General features: G+C 45.6%; 1 long non-coding RNA gene across 50 annotated transcripts in view; it reads left to right on the top strand.

Moving 5' to 3' along the window:
• The window catches only part of LOC125756940 (uncharacterized), a 16,259-nt gene extending 4,642 nt beyond the window's left edge, over nt 1–11,617 (top strand). For 14 of the 50 annotated variants that reach the window (XR_007414910.1, XR_007414915.1, XR_007414904.1 and 11 more), the window contains 7 exons: nt 4,759–4,918; nt 5,398–5,715; nt 6,195–6,247; nt 6,781–6,940; nt 7,208–7,313; nt 8,060–9,060; nt 10,929–11,345. This is a non-coding gene — a long non-coding RNA (uncharacterized LOC125756940). Of the gene's footprint in view, nt 1–2,259; nt 2,311–2,407; nt 2,684–2,888; nt 3,004–3,109; nt 3,164–3,429; nt 3,537–3,581; nt 3,802–3,958; nt 4,119–4,411; nt 4,545–4,629; nt 4,692–4,743; nt 5,185–5,329; nt 5,716–6,032; nt 6,086–6,179; nt 6,248–6,354; nt 6,461–6,780; nt 6,941–7,047; nt 7,091–7,207; nt 7,314–8,059; nt 9,159–9,182; nt 9,373–10,928; nt 11,346–11,392 lie in introns of those variants that run through there. The other 36 variants (XR_007414920.1, XR_007414918.1, XR_007414901.1 and 33 more) reach the window with 35 other exon arrangements.
• The last annotated feature ends 9,731 nt before the right edge of the window (nt 11,618–21,348 follow it).

The following is a 21,348-nucleotide window of genomic DNA, read 5'->3' as shown; positions in this document are numbered from 1 at the left end:
AACCCCCAGAGGGGGCGCAAGTGTGCAAAGAGAGCACATTTTAATATTTTTTAAAGAGGTGCAGCCCCAGACCACTTTTGCAGGAACTAGAGGAAAAGTGGCGCAATGGCCAAATACCAGAAAGAGAAGCGTTTGCAGGAACTAGACGGGTAAAGGCGCAAGGTGCAAAGAGAGAAAAACAAGAATTGCAGGACTAGAGGAAAAGTGGCGCAATGGCCAAATACAGAAAGAGAAGCGTTTGCAGGAACTAGAGTAAAGTGGCGCAAGGTGCAAAGAGAGTAAAAACAAGAATTGCGGAACTAGAGGAAAAGTGGCGCAATGGCCAAATACAGAAAGAGAAGCGTTTGCAGGGTACTAGAGGTAAAGAGGCGAAGGGGCAAACAGACAGAAATAAAAACAAGAATGCAGCTTAAACAGAGGAAAAGTGCGCAATGGCCAAATACAGAAAGAGAAGCGTTTGCAGGTCTAGAGGTAAAGTGGCGGAAGGTGCAAAGAGAGAAAAACAAGAATGCAGGAAATAGAGGAAAAGTGGCGCAATGGCCAAATACAGAAAGAGAAGCGTTGCAGGAACTAGAGGTAAAGTGGCGCAAGGTGCAAAGAGAGAAAAAAGGAATTGCAGGAACTAGAGGAAAAGTGGCGCAATGGCCAAATACAGAAAGAGAAGCGTTGCAGAAACTAGAGGTAAAGTGGCGCAAGGTGCAAAGAGAGAAAAACAAGAATTGCAGGGAACTAGAGGAAAAGTGCGCAATGGCCAATACAGAAAGAGAAGCGTTTGCAGGAACTAGAGGTAAAGTGGCGCAAGGTGCAAAGAGAGAAAACAAGAATTGCAGGAACTAGAGGAAAAGTGGCGCAATGGCCAAATACAGAAAGAGAAGCGTTTGCAGGGAACTAGGGTAAAGTGGCGCAAGGTGCAAAGAGAGAAAAACAAGAAGGCGAACTAGAGAAAAGTGGCGCATGGCCAAATACAGAAAGAGAAGCGTTTTGCAGGAACTAGAGGTAAAGTGGCGCAAGGTGCAAAGAGAGAAAAACAAGATTGCAGGAACTAGAGGAAAAGTGGCGCAATGGCCAATACAGAAGAGAAGCGTTTGCAGGAACTAGAGGTAAAGTGGCGCAAGGTGCAAGAGAGAAAAAACAAGAATTGCAGGAACTAGAGGAAAAGTGGCGCAATGGCCAAATACAGAAAGAGAAGCGTTTGCCAAGGAACTAGGAAAACAGTGGGGCAAGGTGCAAAGAGAGAAAAAACAAGAATGCAGGAACTAGAGGTAAGTGGCGCAAGGTGCAAAAGAAGGAAAAAAGCAACTTCAGGAACTAGAGGAAAGTGGCGCAAGGTGCAAAGAAGAAAAAGAAGCGTTTGCAGGAACTAGAGGGAAAGTGGCGCAAGAATGCAAATACAGAAAGAGAAGCGTTTGCAGGAACTAGAGGTAAAGTGGCGCAAGGCGCAAGAGAGAAAAACAAGAATTGCAGGAACTAGAGGTAAAGTGGCGCAAGTGCCAAAGAGAGAAAACAAGAATTGCAGGACTAGAGGTAAAGTTTTTAAAAGTTAAAAAACAAAAAAAAAAAGCAGGTAAGGGTAAGAAAGTAAAGTGCGCAAGTCAAAAAAGGGAAACATAAGTTTTTTTTACGAAAAATTGCAGGTTGCCAGGTTTTAGAAAGAGAGTTTTTTTGCAAGCAAGTAGGTAAAGAAGAATTTTTTTGTAAGAGAAAAAAAAAAAAATTGCAGGAACTAACGTGGCGCAATGGCAAAATACACAAGTAGAGCGTTTTTGGTGGAACTAGTAAAGTGGCGTTGCGCAAGGTGCAAGAGAGGAAAAAAAAGGTTTGCAGGATACAGAAAAGTGGCGCAAGAATGGCAAAACTAAAAAAGAGAGCTTTTTGGGAACTAGAGGTAAAGTGGCGCAAGGTGCAAACGAGAAAAAAAAAAGCGCAAGAGTTAGAAAAAGAAAAAAAAGAATTTGCAAGAAAAAAAAGATTTGCATTGCAGAGAGGAAAAAAGAAAAATGCAAAAAAAAGGAAGAGAATAAGCGCAAGAAAGAAAAGACAGAAGAGAGAGAAGAAGCAGAAAGAGAGCGAAAAGCCGCAATTTGACAAGAGAGGGAAAGTGGAAGAGAGAAAAAAAAGATTGACAAAAATTTTAGAGTAAGAGAGGTTAAGGTGCCAGAGAGAAAAAAAGAGAAGAAAAGGAACTAGAACGGAAAAATGGCGCAGGTGCAAAGAAGAAAATAAGCGTTGCAAGAACTAGAGGAAGAGTGCAGCAAGAATCAAATACAGAAAGAGAAGCGTGTGCAGGAACTAGAGGTAAAGTGGCGCAAGGTGCAAAGAGAGAAAAATAAGAATTGCAGGAACTAGAGGAAAAGTGGCGCACAGGCCAATACAGAAAGAGAAGCGTTTGCAGGAACTAGCAGGTAAAGTGGCGCAAGGTGCAAAGAGAGAAAAACAAGAATTGCAGGAACTAGAGGAAAAGTGGCGCAAGGTGCAAGGAGAGAAAAATAAGAATTGCAGGAACTAGAGGAAAAGTGGCGCACAGGCCAAATACAGAAAGAGAAGCGTTTGCAGGAACTAGAGGTAAAGTGGCGCAAGGTGCAAAGAGAGAAAAACAAGAATTGCAGGAACTAGAGGTAAAGTGGCGCAAGGTGCAAAGAGAGAAAAACAAGAATTGCAGGAACTAGAGGAAAAATGGCGCAAGGTGCAAAGAAGAAAAATAAGCGCTTGCATGAACTAGAGGAAGAGTGCAGCAAGAATCAAATACAGAAAGAGAAGCGTTTACAGGAACTAGAGGTAAAGTGGCGCAAGGTGCAAAGAGAGAAAAACAAGAATTGCAGGAACTAGAGGTAAAGTGGCGCAAGGTGCAAAGAGAGAAAAACAAGAATTGCAGGAACTAGAGGAAAAATGGCGCAAGATGCAAAGAAGAAAAATAAGCGCTTGCAAGAACTAGAGGAAGAGTGCAGCAAGAATCAAATACAGAAAGAGAAGCGTTTGCAGGAACTAGAGGTAAAGTGGCGCAAGGTGCAAAGAGAGAAAAAACAAGAATTGCAGGAACTAGAGGTAAAGTGGCGCAAGGTGCAAAGAGAGGAAAAACAAGAATTGCAGGAACTGAGGTAAAGTGGCGCAAGGTGCAAAGAGAGAAAAACAAGAATTGCAGGAACTAGAGGAAAAATGGCGCAAGGTGCAAAGAAGAAAAATAAGCGCTTGCAAGAACTAGAGGAAGAGTGCAGCAAGAATCAATACAGAAAGAGAAGCGTTTGCAGGAACTAGAGGTAAAGTGGCGCAAGGTGCAAAGAGAGAAAAACAAGAATTGCAGGAACTAGAGGTAAAGTGGCGCAAGGTGCAAAGAGAGAAAAACAAGAATTGCAGGAACTAGAGGTAAAGTGGCGCAAGGTGCAAAGAGAGAAAAACAAGAATTGCAGGAACTAGAGGAAAAATGGGCGCAAGGTGCAAAGAAGAAAAATAAGCGCTTGCAAGAACTAGAGGAAGAGTGCAGCAAGAATCAAATACAGAAAGAGAAGCGTTTGCAGGAACTAGAGGTAAAGTGGCGCAAGGTGCAAAGAGAGAAAACAAGAATTGCAGGAACTAGAGGTTAAAGTGGCGCAAGGTGCAAAGAGAGAAAAACAAGAATTGCAGGAACTAGAGGTAAAGTGGCGCAAGGTGCAAAGAGAGAAAAACAAGAATTGCAGGAACTAGAGGAAAAATGGCGCAAGGTGCAAAGAAGAAAATAAGCGCTTGCAAGAACTAGAGGAAGAGTGCAGCAAGAATCAAATACAGAAAGAGAAGCGTTTGCAGGAACTAGAGGTAAAGTGGCGCAAGGTGCAAGAGAGAAAAACAAGAATTGCAGGAACTAGAGGTAAAGTGGCGCAAGGTGCAAAGAGAGAAAAACAAGAATTGCAGGAACTAGAGGTAAAGTGGCGCAAGGTGCAAGAGAGAAAAACAAGAATTGCAGGAACTAGAGGAAAAATGGCGCAAGGTGCAAAGAAGAAAAATAAGCGCTTGCAAGAACTAGAGGAAGAGTGCAGCAAGAATCAAATACAGAAAGAGAAGCGTTTGCAGGAACTAGAGGTAAAGTGGCGCAAGGTGCAAAGAGAGAAAAACAAGAATTGCAGGAACTAGAGGTAAAGTGGCGCAAGGTGCAAAGAGAGAAAAATAAGAATGCAGGAACTAGAGGAAAAAATGGGCGCAAGGTGCAAAGAAGAAAAATAAGCGCTTGCAAGAACTAGAGGAAGAGTGCAGCAAGAATCAAATACAGAAAGAGAAGCGTTTGCAGGAAACTAGAGGAAAAGTGGCGCAAGGTGCAAAGAGAGAAAAACAAGAATTGCAGGAACTAGAGGAAAATGGCGCAAGGTGCAAAGAGAGAAAATAAGAATTGCAGGAACTAGAGGAAAATGGCGCAAGGTGCAAAGAAGAAAAATAAGCGCTTGCCAAGAACTAGAGGAAGAGTGCAGCAAGAATCAAATACAGAAAGAGAAGCGTTTGCAGGAACTAGAGGTAAAGTGGCGCAAGGTGCAAAGAGAGAAAAACAAGAATTGCAGGAACTAGAGGTAAAGTGGCGCAAGGTGCAAAGAGAGAAAACAAGAATTGCAGAGGAACTAGAGGAAAAATGGCGCAAGGTGCAAAGAAGAAAAATAAGCGCTTGCAAGAAACTAGAGGAAGAGTGCAGCAAGAATCAAATACAGAAAGAGAAGCGTTTGCAGGAACTAGAGGTAAGTGGCGCAAGGTGCAAAGAGAGAAAAACAAGAATTGCAGGAACTAGAGGTAAAGTGGCGCAAGGTGCAAAGAGAGAAAAATAAGAATTGCAGGAACTAGAGGAAAAATGGCGCAAGGTGCAAAGAAGAAAAATAAGCGCTTGCAAGAACTAGAGGAAGAGTGCAGCAAGAATCAAATACAGAAAGAGAAGCGTTTGCAGGAACTAGAGGAAAAGTGGCGCAAGGTGCAAAGAGAGAAAAACAAGAATTGCAGGAACTAGAGGAAAAATGGCGCAAGGTGCAAAGAAGAAAAATAAGCGCTTGCAAGAACTAGAGGAAGAGTGCAGCAAGAATCAAATACAGAAAGAGAAGCGTTTGCAGGAACTAGAGGTAAAGTGGCGCAAGGTGCAAAGAGAGAAAAACAAGAATTGCAGGAACTAGAGGTAAAGTGGCGCAAGGTGCAAAGAGAGAAAAACAAGAATTGCAGGAACTAGAGGTAAAGTGGCGCAAGGTGCAAAGAGAGAAAAACAAGAATTGCAGGAACTAGAGGAAAAATGGCGCAAGGTGCAAAGAAGAAAAATAAGCGCTTGCAAGAACTAGAGGAAGAGTGCAGCAAGAATCAAATACAGAAAGAGAAGCGTTTGCAGGAACTAGAGGAAAAGTGGCGCAAGGTGCAAAGAGAGAAAAACAAGAATTGCAGGAACTAGAGGTAAAGTGGCGCAAGGTGCAAAGAGAGAAAAACAAGAATTGCAGGAACTAGAGGAAAAGTGGCGCAAGGTGCAAAGAGAGAAAAACAAGAATTGCAGGAACTAGAGGTAAAGTGGCGCAAGGTGCAAAGAGAGAAAAACAAGAATTGCAGGAACTAGAGGTAAAGTGGCGCAAGGTGCAAAGAGAGAAAAACAAGAATTGCAGGAACTAGAGGAAAAGTGGCGCAAGGTGCAAAGAGAGAAAAACAAGAATTGCAGGAACTAGAGGTAAAGTGGCGCAAGGTGCAAAGAGAGAAAAACAAGAATTGCAGGAACTAGAGGTAAAGTGGCGCAAGGTGCAAAGAGAGAAAAACAAGAATTGCAGGAACTAGACGAAAAGTGGCGCAAGGTGCAAAGAGAGAAAAACAAGAATTGCAGGAACTAGAGGTAAAGTGGCGCAAGGTGCAAAGAGAGAAAACAAGAATTGCAGGAACTAGAGGAAAAATGGCGCAAGGTGCAAAGAAGAAAATAAGCGCTTGCAAGAACTAGAGGAAGAGTGCAGCAAGAATTCAAATACAGAAAGAGAAGCGTTTGCAGGAACTAGAGTAAAGTGGCGCAAGGTGCAAAGAGAGGAAAAACAAGAATTGCAGGAACTAGAGGAAAGTGGCGCAAGGTGCAAAGAGAGAAAAATAAGAATTGCAGGAACTAGAGGAAAAATGGCGCAAGGTGCAAAGAAGAAAAAATAAGCGCTTGCAAGAACTAGAGGAAGAGTGCAGCAAGAATCAAATACAGAAAGAGAAGCGTTTTGCAGGAACTAGAGGAAAAGTGGCGCAAGGTGCAAAGAGAGAAAAACAAGAATTGCAGGAACTAGAGGAAAAATGGCGCAAGGTGCAAAGAAGAAAAATAAGCGCTTGCAACAACTAGAGGAAGAGTGCAGCAAGAATCAAATACAGAAAGAGAAGCGTTTGGAGGAACTAGAGGTAAAGTGGCGCAAGGTGCAAAGAGAGAAAAACAAGAATTGCAGGAACTAGAGGAAAAGTGGCGCAAGGTGCAAAGAGAGAAAAACAAGAATTGCAGGAACTAGAGGTAAAGTGGCGCAAGGTGCAAAGAAGAAAAATAAGCGCTTGCAAGAACTAGAGGAAGAGTGCAGCAAGAATCAAATACAGAAAGAGAAGCGTTTGCAGGAACTAGAGGTAAAGTGGCGCAAGGTGCAAAGAGAGAAAAATAAGAATTGCAGGAACTAGAGGAAAAATGGCGCAAGGTGCAAAGAAGAAAAATAAGCGCTTGCAAGAACTAGAGGAAGAGTGCAGCAAGAATCAAATACAGAAAGAGAAGCGTTTGCAGGAACTAGAGGTAAAGTGGCGCAAGGTGCAAAGAGAGAAAAACAAGAATTGCAGGAACCAGAGGAAAAGTGGCGCAAGGTGCAAAGAAGAAAAATAAGCGCTTGCAAGAACTAGAGGAAGAGTGCAGCAAGAATCAAATACAGAAAGAGAAGCGTTTGCAGGAACTAGAGGTAAAGTGGCGCAAGGTGCAAAGAGAGAAAAACAAGAATTGCAGGAACTAGAGGAAAAGTGGCGCAAGGTGCAAAGAAGAAAAATAAGCGCTTGCAAGAACTAGAGGAAGAGTGCAGCAAGAATCAAACACAGAAAGAGAAGCGTTTGCAGGAACTAGAGGAAAAGTGGCGCAAGGTGCAAAGAGAGAAAAATAAGAATTGCAGGAACTAGAGGAAAAGTGGCGCAAGGTGCAAAGAAGAAAAATAAGCGCTTGCAAGAACTAGAGGAAGAGTGCAGCAAGAATCAAATACAGAAAGAGAAGCGTTTTGCAGGAACTAGAGGTAAGTGGCGCAAGGTGCAAAGAGAGAAAAACAAGAATTGCAGGAACTAGAGGTAAAGTGGCGCAAGGTGCAAAGAGAGAAAAACAAGAATTGCAGGAACTAGAGGAAAAGTGGCGCAAGGTGCAAAGAAGAAAAATAAGCGCTTGCAAGAACTAGAGGAAGAGTGCAGCAAGAATCAAATACAGAAAGAGAAGCGTTTGCAGGAACTAGAGGTAAAGTGGCGCAAGGTGCAAAGAGAGAAAAACAAGAATTGCAGGAACTAGAGGTAAAGTGGCGCAAGGTGCAAAGAGAGAAAAACAAGAATTGCAGGAACTAGAGGAAAAATGGCGCAAGGTGCAAAGAAGAAAAATAAGCGCTTGCAAGAACTAGAGGAAGAGTGCAGCAAGAATCAAATACAGAAAGAGAAGCGTTTGCAGGAACTAGAGGTAAAGTGGCGCAAGGTGCAAAGAGAGAAAAACAAGAATTGCAGGAACTAGAGGTAAAGTGGCGCAAGGTGCAAAGAGAGAAAAACAAGAATTGCAGGAACTAGAGGAAAAATGGCGCAAGGTGCAAAGAAGATAAATAAGCGCTTGCAAGAACTAGAGGAAGAGTGCAGCAAGAATCAAATACAGAAAGAGAAGCGTTTGCAGGAACTAGAGGTAAAGTGGCGCAAGGTGCAAAGAGAGGAAAACCAGAATTGCAGGAACTAGAGGTAAAGTGGCGCAAGGTGCAAAGAGAGAAAAACAAGAATTGCAGGAACTAGAGGAAAAATGGCGCAAGGTGCAAAGAAGAAAAGTAAGCGCTTGCAAGAACTAGAGGAAGAGTGCAGCAAGAATCAAATACAGAAAGAGAAGCGTTTGCAGGAACTAGAGGTAAAGTGGCGCAAGGTGCAAAGAGAGAAAAACAAGAATTGCAGGAACTAGAGGTAAAGTGGCGCAAGGTGCAAAGAGAGAAAAACAAGAATTGCAGGAACTAGAGGAAAAATGGCGCAAGGTGCAAAGAAGAAAAATAAGCGCTTGCAAGAACTAGAGGAAGAGTGCAGCAAGAATCAAATACAGAAAGAGAAGCGTTTGCAGGAACTAGAGGTAAAGTGGCGCAAGGTGCAAAGAGAGAAAAACAAGAATTGCAGGAACTAGAGGTAAAGTGGCGCAAGGTGCAAAGAGAGAAAAACAAGAATTGCAGGAACTAGAGGAAAAATGGCGCAAGGTGCAAAGAAGAAAAATAAGCGCTTGCAAGAACTAGAGGAAGAGTGCAGCAAGAATCAAATTCAGAAAGAGAAGCGCTTGCAGGAACTAGATGAAAAGTGGCGCGAAGAGTAAATAGAGAAAGAGAAGCGCTTGCAGGAAGTAGAGGAAAAGTGGTGGAACGAGCAAATAGAGAAAGGGAAGCGCTTGCAGGAACTAGAGGAAAAGGGCCCAAGGAGCAAATAGAGAAAGAGAAGCGTTTACAGGAGCTAGAGGAAAGGTGGCGCAAGGAGCAAATAGAGAAAGGCGAGCATCTGCAGGAACTAGAGGAAAAGGGGCGCAAGGAACAAATGGAGAAAGAGAAGTGCTTGCAGGAAGTAGAGGAAAAGTGGTGGAACGAGCAAATAGAGAAAGGGAAGCGCTTCCAGGAACTAGAGGAAAAGGGCGCAAGGAGCAAATAGAGAAAGAGAAGGGCTTGCAGGAACTAGAGGAAATGTGGTGCAATGAGAAAATAAGAAAGAGAAGCGTTTACAGGAGCTAGAGGAAAAGTGGCGCAAGGAGCAAATAGAGAAAGGCGAGCGTCTGCAGGAACTAGAGGAAAAGGGCGCAAGGAAGAAATGGAGAAAGCGAAGTGCTTGCAGGAACTAGAGGAAAAGTGGCGCACAGGCCAAATACAGAAAGAGAAGCGTTTGCAGGAACTAGAGGTAAAGTGGCGCAAGGTGCAAAGAGAGAAAAACAAGAATTGCAGGAACTAGAGGAAAAGTGGCGCAATGGCCAAATACAGAAAGAGAAGCGTTTGCAGGTAGAAGAGGTAAAGTGGCGCAAGGTGCAAAGAGAGAAAAATAAGAATTGCAGGAACTACACGAAAAGTGGCGCGATGGCCAAATACAGAAAGAGAAGCGTTTGCAGGTACTAGAGGTAAAGTGGCGCAAGGTGCAAAGAGAGAAAAATAAGAATTGCAGGAACTACACGAAAAGTGGCGCAATGGCCAAATACAGAAAGAGAAGCGTTTGCAGGTACTAGAGGTAAAGTGGCGCAAGGTGCAAAGAGAGAAAAATAAGAATTGCAGGAACTACACGAAAAGTGGCGCGATGGCCAAATACAGAAAGAGAAGCGTTTGCAGGAACTAGAGGTAAAGTGGCGCAAGGTGCAAAGAGAGAAAAACAAGAATTGCAGGAACTAGAGGAAAAGTGGCGCAAGGTGCAAAGAGAGAAAAATAAGAATTGCAGGAAATAGAGGAAAAGTGGCGCACAGGCCAAATACAGAAGGAGAAGCGTTTGCAGGAACTAGAGGAAAAGTGGCGCAAGATGCAAAGAGAGAAAAATAGGAATTGCAGGAACTAGAGGAAAAGTGCAGCAAGAATCAAATACAGAAAGAGAAGGGCTTGCAGGGACTAGAGGAAAAGTGGCGCAAGATGCAAAGAGAGAAAAATTAGAATTGCAGCAACTAGAGGAAAAGTGGCGCACAGGCCAAATACAGAAAGAGAAGTGTTTGCAGGAACTAGAGGAAAAGTGGCGCAAGATGCAAAGAGAGAAAAATAAGAATTTCAGGAACTAGAGGAAAAGTGGCGCACAGGCCAAATACAGAAAGAGAAGCGTTTGCAGGAACTAGAGGAACAGTGGCGCAAGATGCAAAAAGAGAAAAATAAGAATTGCAGGAACTAGAGGAAAAGTGGCGCAATGGCCAAATACAGAAAGAGAAGCGTTTGCAGGAACTAGAGGAAAAGTGGCGCAAGATGCAGAGAAAAATAAGAATTGCAGGAACTAGAGGAAAAGTGGCGCACAGGCCAAATACAGAAAGAGAAGCGTTTGCAGGAACTAGAGGAAAAGTGGCGCAAGATGCAAAGAGAGAAAAATAAGAATTGCAGGAACTACAGGAAAAGTGGCACACAGGCCAAATACAGAAAGAGAAGCGTTTCCAGGAACTAGAGGAAAAGTGGCGCAAGATGCAAAGAGAGAAAAATAAGAATTGCAGGAACTACAGGAAAAGTGGCACACATGCCAAATACAGAAAGAGAAGCGTTTGCAGGAACTAGAGGAAAAATGGCGCAAGGTGCAAAGAAGAAAAATAAGCGCTTGCAAGAACTAGAGGAAGAGTGCAGCAAGAATCAAATGCAGAAAGAGAAGGGCTTGCAGGGACTAGAGGAAAAGTGGCGCAAGATGCAAAGAGAGAAAAATAAGAATTGCAGGAACTAGAGGAAAAGTGGCGCACAGGCGAAATACAGAAAGAGAAGCGTTTGCAGGAACTAGAGGAAAAGTGGCGCAAGATGCAAAGAGAGAAAAATAAGAATTGCAGGAACTAGAGGAAAAGTGCAGCAAGAATCAAATACAGAAAGAGAAGGGCTTGCAGGGACTAGAGGAAAAGTGGCGCAAGATGCAAAGAGAGAAAAATAAGAATTGCAGGAACTAGAGGAATAGTGGCGCACAGGCCAAATACAGAAAGAGAAGCGTATGCAGGAACTAGAGGAAAAGTGGCGCAAGATGCAAAGAGAGAAAAATAAGAATTGCAGGAACTAGAGGAAAAGTGCAGCAAGAATCAAATACAGAAAGAGAAGGGCTTGCATGGACTAGAGGAAAAGTGGCGCAAGATGCAAAGAGAGAAAAATAAGAATTGCAGGAACTAGAGGAAAAGTGGCGCACAGGCCAAATACAGAAAGAGAAGCGTTTGCAGGAACTAGAGGAAAAGTGGCGCAAGATGCAAAGAGAGAAAAATAAGAATTGCAGGAACTAGAGGAAAAGTGCAGCAAGAATCAAATACAGAAAGAGAAGGGCTTGCAGGGACTAGAGGAAAAGTGGCGCAAGATGCAAAGAGAGAAAAATAAGAATTGCAGGAACTAGAGGAAAAGTGGCGCACAGGCCAAATACAGAAAGAGAAGCGTTTGCAGGAACTAGAGGAAAAGTGGCGCAAGATGCAAAGAGAGAAAAATAAGAATTGCAGGAACTAGAGGAAAAGTGCAGCAAGAATCAAATACAGAAAGAGAAGGGCTTGCAGGGACTACAGGAAAAGTGGCGCAAGATGCAAAGAGAGAAAAATAAGAATTGCAGGAACTAGAGGAAAAGTGGCGCACAGGCCAAATACAGAAAGAGAAGGGCTTGCAGGAACTAGAGGAAAAGTGGCGCAAGATGCAAAGAGAGAAAAATAAGAATTGCAGGAACTAGAGGAAAAGTGGCGCACAGGCCAAATACAGAAAGAGAAGCGTTTGCAGGAACTAGAGGAAAAGTGGCGCAAGATGCAAAGAGAGAAAAATAAAAAATTGCGGGAACTAGAGGAAAAGTGGCGCACAGGCCAAATACAGAAAGAGAAGCGTTTGCAGGAACTAGAGGAAAAGTGGCGCAAGGTGCAAAGAGAGAAAAATAAGAATTGCAGGAACTAGAGGAAAAGTGGCGCAAAGAGTAAATAGAGAAAGAGAAGTGCTTGCTGGAACTAGAGGAAATGTGGTGGAATGAGCAAATAGAGAAAGGGAAGCGCTTGCAGGAACTAGATGAAAAGTGGCGCGAAGAGTAAATAGAGAAAGAGAAGCGCTTGCAGGAAGTAGAGGAAAAGTGGTGGAATGAGCAAATAGAGAAAGGGAAGCGCTTGCAGGAACTAGAGGAAAAGTGGCGCAAAGAGTAAATAGAGAAAGAGAAGCGCTTGCTGGAACTAGAGGAAAAGTGGTGGAATGAGCAAATAGAGAAAGGGAAGCGCTTGCAGGAACTAGATGAAAAGTGGCGCGAAGAGTAAATAGAGAAAGAGAAGCGCTTGCAGGAAGTAGAGGAAAAGTGGTGGAATGAGCAAATAGAGAAAGGGAAGCGCTTGCAGGAACTAGATGAAAAGTGGCGCGAAGAGTAAATAGAGAAAGAGAAGCGCTTGCAGGAAGTAGAGGAAAAGTGGTGGAATGAGCAAATAGAGAAAGGGAAGCGCTTGCAGGAACTAGATGAAAAGTGGCGCGAAGAGTAAATAGAGAAAGAGAAGCGCTTGCTGGAACTAGAGGAAAAGTGGTGGAATGAGCGAATAGAGAAAGGGAAGCGCTTGCAGGAACTAGATGAAAAGTGGCGCGAAGAGTAAATAGAGAAAGAGAAGCGCTTGCAGGAAGTAGAGGAAAAGTGGTGGAATGAGCAAATAGAGAAAGGGAAGCGCTTGCAGGAACTAGATGAAAAGTGGCGCGAAGAGTAAATAGAGAAAGAGAAGCGCTTGCAGGAAGTAGAGGAAAAGTGGTGGAACGAGCAAATAGAGAAAGGCGAGCATCTGCAGGAACTAGAGGAAAAGGGCGCAAGGAGCAAATAGAGCAGGAGAAGCGTTTACAGGAGCTAGAGGAAAGGTGGCGCAAGGAGGAAATAGAGAAAGGCGAGCATCTGCAGGAACTAGAGGAAAAGTGGCGCAAGGAACAAATGGAGAAAGAGAAGTGCTTGCAGGAAGTAGAGGAAAAGTGGTGGAACGAGCAAATAGAGAAAGGGAAGCGCTTGCAGGAACTAGAGGAAAAGGGCGCAAGGAGCAAATAGAGAAAGGGAAGCGCTTGCAGGAACTAGAGGAAAAGTGGTGGAATGAGCAAGTAGACAAAAGGAAGCGCTTGCAGGATCTATAGGAAAAGTGGCGCAAGGAGCAAATAGAGAAAGAGAAGGGCTTGCAGGAACTAGAGGAAATGTGGTGCAATGAGAAAATAGAGAAAGAGAAGCGTTTACAGGAGCTAGAGGAAAAGTGGCGCAAGGAGCAAATAGAGAAAGGCGAGCGTCTGCAGGAACTAGAGGAAAAGGGGCGCAAGGAACAAATGGAGAAAGAGAAGTGCTTGCAGGATATAGACGGACCTTCTAGGGAGCGAAAGGTGCAACCGATCGCGTTTTTCGAGATGGCGTCAGAGAACAGTAGATCGTTCAGCGAGTTCGGTGCTGGAGGTTCGGCCGACTTCGAAAGCCGATACGACTTTGACAAATCCGAGCTTGTCAACGATAAGGCCATTTCTGAGAGGGTTAGCTCGCTGTGCGTTAGAAGACTGTGGTGTCTAGCGAGTGCCCACAGAGTAAGCAGGGCTGTACTTTTTCGGCATTTGAATGCAAGGCCGACAGCGAAAGCAAGGGAAAAGGTTGTACATACTAGAGTGATAGAGGCTCACTAATTGAAGATTTCTTAGAGCGAGGTGAATGGCTTAGAAAACGTCACAGCTACCGTTCAGTCACAGGTACAGGCTAGCGTTGACCAGGAGGATAGGTTAGATGAGCCGTCTGGTTCTGTGACTCTGAAAACAGACGGCCGCACGCTTGCCAGTACAAGTGCTGTGATTGCAAGCGTTGCCAGACGTTCCGGGGGCAAAATATTTCCTCAAAAGCGTCGTAGGCCGAACTCGAAAGAGGCGAGCAGTGTCAAGAGCGCTAAGGGCACTAAAAAGCGTCATGACTTGCCTTTCTAGACGCCAAGCTCAGTGATAGGCGTCAGATTGCTAAAAGACCCTCCAAGAAAAATCAGAAGTTGAGGTTATCAAAGAGACCAAAGTTAGGCGCGAGGCGCGTCGGGAAGGAAAGAGTTTTAAAAAAATCCAGATCGCGAAGTTGCCGCTTGGTCTGACCTGTTTCCCTGCACATTGGATGCAGGAATGCCGCGAAGAGTCGCGAAGTACTCAGTGATAAAGTCCGTCACCCTCCGTGGCGAAAAGGTGGCTGTTTGACCAGGAAGGGGTCAATGGGCATAAGATACCGCTCAAGGGCCGCCTTCTCGCGCAGTGGATGCCATCAGTCAAATTGCGCGACCACATGTCCTGTAAGGCGGGTGGTTCTTTTCTGGGGATCGCACTTCGCGAAAGTCGTGGAATGCGCGCCTCACAAGAGTTCGTCTCAAGAGGTATATTTGGGGACCGCCCGCGGTAATTTCTGTTGAGGAGATGGATTTACCTATGTATTGAGTTTTGAGATAATTTAATCGGGTGATGTTTTCTCACGTGTGTATAACTGAGGATACTTGATTTATTACTTGAGAGTTCATTTGTCGTGACGCTAGCTTACTCGGCTATTTTATCACGAGTATGAGTTCCTTACCTAGTTGTGTTTGACAGCTGTTAGTTTTGTGCTTACTGTAGAAGCAGGAAATTTCGAGTTATGTATTTGTTCTCACTATTTCGTAAAGTAAACCCTAGCGCTCGAGTAGAGAACTGTTGTTTAAACAGAGCTCTAGGTTTGTTTTTGTCTTTGTATTATGTCAGCGGGAGGATTAGGGAACGGGCGTCGTCGACCGTCCGAACTCAAGGTAGCCGCGGTGGTCGGTTACCGCCGTCCCAACACTAAGACCGAGATGAGAGCATTCCTAGGTCTGATAGGTTACTGCCAACATTACGTTCCGAATTACACAAGGGTCGTCAGCCCTTTGACAGATAGTTTGCGCAAGACCGAACCTGTGAATGTTCAGTGGGACGCTAAGAAGAAAGCCGCTTTTCAGAAGCTGAGCCACGCATTGAGTGAGAAACCCGTTTTGGCTGTGCCGGTTTTTGCAGAACCTTTAATTGTTCACCGTGAAGTGAGCGAACGCGGTTGAGGAGCAGTGCTATGTCAGACAGACCAGAGTGGAGAAGAGCGACCCTTTTTGTATTTGAGTCGCAAATTGAGCGTCAAGGAAGAGGCTCATAGCACGTCAGAAAAGGCTTGCATTGCTTGCAGGCTTGCAGTAACATAGCACCTTAGCTTTTGCACGGCAGGGCAAAAACTAAGGTGAATTGTTGCTGGCTCTAAGTTTACCATAAAAACCGAGCACTCAACTAACCTGGCTACACCAAATGTCACCTAAGAATGACTGTTTGCTCAGATGGGGCATGACACTGCAGCAGCAACATTTCGAGGTGCGCTGTAAGAGAGGTGGCTTTCACACTAACGCAGACGGCTTAAGTCGTGCGTTCTGAACCGAAGGGAGGCGCCGAATGAGGTCGCGATTGTTTAATTTCTTTTCTAGCTTAATATAATGATGGTGTAGCGTATTTTGCACGCAGTTGTGTTACAGTGTAGGGCGTAGAGAAACTTCTCACCGAATTCCTCGACGACGGAACTCTGCAGTTTGCGTGTTTAGCTTCATTGTAATGTTCGCTTGGTTTCAAATGGAATTACGTGATAAAGAGTTACTGGGTACTTGTCCAGATTAGTGTGCACATTGTTTTTTTGGGCTTACGCTCTTTAGATATCGGCAGTTAGATGAATGTTTTGTAGATACTGGGGTCTGGCGATGAGAGTAGCGTGCACGTGGCGCTTGTCGCATTGTGTGTGGCTGACAAAGGTCGCTTCTTGGAGCTTGTCACCCACTTTCACCGAAGTCGTGCGCCGAGTCCTGTCCTTGGAGAAGCCTTCCAGTTTGACAAGGCCCTTCGGGAGAGCAAGAACCCTGACCGGAACATCGCGGATATCGATCAAGCCGAGCCGCATGGAACAACTCGACCTCCCAATGTATCATCTGGCGGCGGGGGTGCTGTTATGCCGCTGAACAAAGGCCACAATATCGCCGACCTTCGAACAGCGAAGGATACTGGGAATCGTCGAGATTTCGCCCTGCGGTCCCCGTCAGCTGACACCAGTCGTCGTTCTCTCACGCTCTTCAGCAACTGAGACATTCCGGGGCAACATTCCTGGGCGGGATAGAGGGGTGAAACAATAGCGCTGCGCGCACCTGTGGTGTCTATTCTCCGACGCCGTGCGGATGTCACCTGTCTGGCCCTTTCCTGTCCAGGGGAGTCGTCAAGGAGCAGGCCGATTCCCCAAAAATGGCCTGATCCCATGTGGCCAGCACCAACCTCAGTCTACTGGCCACTGGCGTTGGGAGGCATAGGCGTGCTCCTCATTATGCTCCTAGCCATTGCTGCAGGATTGGTGGACTCCTGGCCACCGCGTGGAGAGGAGCCAGACTGGGTGAACCTCAACGATGGTATTTAATCCGGAGCACTAAAGAGCGAAGAAGCCTCTTCACTGAAATGGAGCAATGTAAATACGATGGATGATGAAAGAACTTTATTGAATGTAAATACGAGTACATAAAATCTTTTCTCCCTTGAACTGGTCGTGATGCATGCTCCCGGCACGACACCTACTCATGGTCCCAACGGCTACGCTACCCGATCCGCAACAGCGGTGACAGCGAAGGTATCAGCTGTGCACAAAAAACGCGAACCCATTCACAACAGTACCCACGACTACCACTAATAAAGAGCAGGTAGAACTTTCACAGAGCGCATGATTTTTTAGATTCGAAGCATCTTATGGCAGAGTTCAATCCGGTGGTCGTGGTGTGCGGTGTGACCACCCTTACTGCGCATGCGCAGACCCTTTCCACACACCTCCTCTCCACTCCCCCTCCTCGTTTAAATAAAAGGCTCGCGTTAGATCGTACACGCGCTCAGTCACTGCGCCGGTGTCATGAGTTCCAACGTCAACGTCGGCGCCAGTTGCCTTAACCTTAATACCTTAACCTATTACCTTAACGCCTGCCGAGATCGCGGAGCAGCTGGTGGAGCAGCAGAAGGCTCGACGCGCCGAAGCACAACGTGAACGTCAACCCCGAGCTCCGGGCTAGGGAAGCCCAGCGCCAACGGCAACGTCGGCGAGAAACTGCTACAGATGAAATGCGGGCTTGACATGCCGAAACGCTGCTTCGCATCGCCTCATGGTCCCCTTTAGCGGGAGATGGTGTATTTTGTTTAATTTGGCCCGAGTTAACTGGGACGCCCGATATATATATATATATATATATATATATATATATATATATATATATATGTGTGTGTGTGTGTGTGTGTGTGTGTGTGTGTGTGTGTGTGTGTGTGTGTGTGTGTGTGTGTGTGTGTGTGTGTGTGTGTGTGTGTGTGTGTGTGTGCCTAGAGCGAGAAGTTGGTTAAAGTATTCTTTTTCCTTTAGTTTGTATCCATATGCAGCTTTTCTGGACACCAGCGGCCTAGTTCGCGTGAACGACACCACGTGGCGTATCGACCTTAAAGAATTCAAAAGTCCCGCCAAGACGTATGCAGTGACGCGGCACTAAATAAAAGAGAATCAAAAGAAACGGTACACACGCCGCGAGCTTCACATCAGTGCTCAGAAAAGAGAGCGCTGTGTGTCGGCGTTATCTCGACGGCGACGACTGGGAATGAATTCGCAGTTTTTCTAGACGTACCATGCCAAATGTCCGGCCGTTATAAACGCACCCGCGATGGATCAAGATAATCGTGGTTTTTTATTTGTTTGTTTAGCTTCTTGCGCTGCCGTACCGGCGGAATATTGGAGCAGCCTGCTGCTTTCCGAGTTTCTTTTTGAGCCAGCGGGAACCATTATGTTTGGGTACGAACAGGATATTGTGGTTGCATACTAACCGAATTTCCTTTGGCGTACCACTTAGGTGTTGCTCGTTTGCTCCTTGCGTTGCCTCAAATTAAAACTGGATAAGTTTGAGGACGCTAGGAATAAGAGTAAAAAAACCAAGGTAAAGATAGTTTTTATTTGTTTTCAATTAGTTCTTATCGAAATGTGGCTGCAACGGCCAGCTTGGCGCCGTGAAATCGGGTGTGCAAAAATGATACAGTCGTTGAATCATGATATTGTACGCAGGAAAATGCGACCTTGGTAAGCTTTTTTGTTAGGAAAGAACGTATTGCTGTGTCGGCGGCTGGTGGTCCCAACGAGGAAGGCAGGCGAAGACGACCGGCTTGACGAACGCGGCCGGCGGGGACGCCGTCCAGCCCCGAACACGCGGGTTGGCGCGAAGCGCCGAAGAAGCACGTCCGCTCACAACGAGTACTGCTCACACACTCATTTTATTTACAAATGCGCCGGTAGAATAACGACCCCAGAGCGGCGCCCCCTGGCATCTTACAAGGCATTTTCGAAACCGAAACCGAAACACCAACACAACACCATCCCCTCCTCGAAAGAAAAGTTTTGACTATGTCAGTTGAAAGATACGCACCAATGCACTATCCTCGGAAAAGAACAATTCTGGAACAACATCAAACTTGTCTAAGGAACAAACAGTTTATCACGTAACGTACGCCATGAAATTCACAAGCGTTCACTGTATACAGCTCTGTATACATTTTGAGAATGCGTACCAGTGCATACGGCTTAGAGGTATGAAAAACTGAAAGCACACGGAAATTCACAACATACACATTTGAAAAATGCGTAAGACAATTCAGTTCCGTTATTATTTACGAAATACTGCACAGAATACTGCACAACACTGCACAGAGGAACAATGCATCAATAATGCACACAGAGTAAGTCCACTTCACGTAATGAGCAATTGTATAAGAAAAGAACTTGTTATGACTATTGAACATAGTCCTCATAACGTCGCGGCTTCTGCCGCTTCCGCTGAGAGCGGCGCCTCTGAGGCGTAGAAGCAGGTGACTGTGCACCCTGGTCACTTGTGCCCTGATGTGACGAATCAAGAGCAGAAGAAGATTGTAACGGCTCGAAATGAGCGCTTGAATTCGCGGCCTCATCTTCTAAGCTCGCAGCTTGAGCTTCGAAAGGACTTTGGGGAACGGAGCCCGCAACGTGATCTTCGGAAGGACTTTGTGGACCGGAGTCCGGTTCAACGGCCTCAGCCGTATTGGCAGGTTCGAACTGAACTGTTTCACTTGGCGTAAGTGTTCCAGCAACGCCTGCTGGTAAGTCCTCCCCCCTTGGTGAAGTGCCTGTACATGGAGGCCACATGGAGTAGTCTAATGCGTAGTTGGACGATGTGGATGGAAAGTGATGGAAGGGAGTTTTAGGTGTTGAGACCGAATCCGTATGGAAGATAACAAGGCGCGAAGCGTTCCATATGTTACCGTCACTGAGTCGAAAAGAAGCTGGGCCAACCTGACCCATGACTTTGTAAGGGCCCCGATACTTTGGGCGTTTGCCCGGAACACGAACTTTGACTGAATCGCCAATCCGAACTTTGGATGGCTTAGCACCTCGACGGTTGTCTACATACTGCTTCATTGCTTGTTGGCGAGAGAAAACTCTGTTACGAATTTGGTGAGGCGAGGGAGCTGCAGGATTGCGATGCAACGACACTATGTCGAGAGCAACTCGCGGTTGCCTACCATGAAGGAGCTGAGCAGGAGACACTCCCGTGGTGCCTTGCGGTGTGAATCTGTAGGAAGCTAAGCATTCGGTCAAAACTTGTTTGAGGGAACGGTGCTCTAATTGTGCAATCTGGATATGTTCCTTCAAGACGCGATTAAATCGCTCGATTTGCCCATTGGATTGGGGATAGAAGACTGAAGAATTCAAGTGCTTAATGCCTCGTTGCGAAAGGAAAGCCTGAACTGCTGGGACTGAAATTGCGGACCGTTGTCCGTCACTATGGCATCAGGGAAACCTTCCCGGCTGAAAATGGAAGAGAGAAATTCAATAATGACTTCTGAAGTGACTGTGTGAGAGAAACAAACCTCCGGCCATTTTGAATGGTAGTCGATGAGTGAAATAATGAACCGAGCATTTTGTGGAACATTATGCAAAGGACCGATGATGTCCATGCCGAGTTTCTGCCAAGGCCGATCTGGCCACTCGACTGGCTGCAACGGAGAGAATGTAGGTTTGGCAGACTTATCAGCTGCCTGACATATGTGGCAGCTATAAACTGCCTGCTCAACCTGTTTATCTAAGGCTGGCCACCAGTCCCTGTCTCTAAGATTCTGTTTGGTGCGAGCAATGCCTGGATGAGCCTCGTGTGCAAGCTGTATGAGCTTGTTGCGGAAAGAAGCAGGGGGAATCACGCGTTCATCGCGGAAAAGCAAGCTGTCTACACAAGACAATTCCTGTCGAACTGCAAAGTAAGGCAAGAATTCAGCAGTAAGAGCACTCTTGGAAGGCCATCCTTCACTTGAATATTTCAGGACCTGAGACAAAGTAGAATCTGCAGCTGTAGCTGCCTGGAGCTCAGTTTTAGTGATGCATGAAGTAACTAAGGAAACAACTTCCTCATCCCTCTCTTCAGTAACTGGTATCTGGAGAGGAAGGCGCGACAGGGCATCAGCAACAACATTATTAGAACATTTGCAATATTGAACACTGAAATTATAGTACATGAGCTTGGCACACCAGCGAGAAATGCGAATGGGGCCGCGGCCTTCAGATCCTGCAGAAAGAAGAGCAACTAGTGCTTGATGATCTGCACGTAATGTGAAGTGCCTGCCCCACAAATAAACGTGCCACTTTTCACAGGCGAACAGACATGCGAGGGCCTCGCGCTCTCCCACTGAGTACCTGCGTTCAGCAGGGGTCAAGGTACGAGATGCAAACGCAATTGTGATCAGCTGATCACCTCTGAGTTGTTGAAACACTGCTCCCAGTCCAACGTCGGACGCATCAGTTGTGATGACGATGGGGAGCTTTTCATTGAAGATACTAACAACTGGCTTTGAGGCCAGGATTGACTTAATGCGAATGAAACTCTGCTCAGCTTCAGCTGACCAGGAGAAAGGCTGTCCTTGCCGAAGTAAGGTACGCAGTGGTTCAACAACATCGGCATAGTGCGAGACAAATTTGGCATAATATCCAACAAGACCCAAAAAGGATTGCAAAGTTTTGGCATCACAAGGCCGTGGGGCATTAACAATGGCCTGGACTTTAGATTCAACAGGTGTTAAGCCGCGGGAACTGACATTGTGCCCCAAAAATTGCAATTCACTCACTGAAAAAATACACTTATTATTTAACTTCATACCACATTCACTAATGCGGTTCAGGACAGTATGTAAATTGGCATCATGCTCCTCGCGAGTACGTCCCCACACCAAAATATCTTCCAAATAACACAGTGCGCCAGTGCAACCCTTAAGAATAATAGCCATCATTTTCTGAAACACGGCAGGGGCAGATGCAAGCCCGAAACACACGCGGCGGAAACGAAATAAGCCTTCGTGCGATACAAATGTAGTTAAGTCCCTGCTGCACTCGGAAAGTTCAACTTGGTGATTAGCGGACGCGAGGTCCAACTTAGAAAAACATACCGCTCCGGAGAGCTGTTGAAGAAGCTCTTCAATGTGGGGAAGAGGAAACCCGTCG

Source organism: Rhipicephalus sanguineus, chromosome 1 (genome assembly GCF_013339695.2).
Source record: "Rhipicephalus sanguineus isolate Rsan-2018 chromosome 1, BIME_Rsan_1.4, whole genome shotgun sequence".
In the NCBI taxonomy this organism is placed as follows: Eukaryota; Metazoa; Arthropoda; class Arachnida; order Ixodida; family Ixodidae; genus Rhipicephalus; species Rhipicephalus sanguineus.
This window is presented reverse-complemented; position numbering and strand designations above follow the sequence as displayed.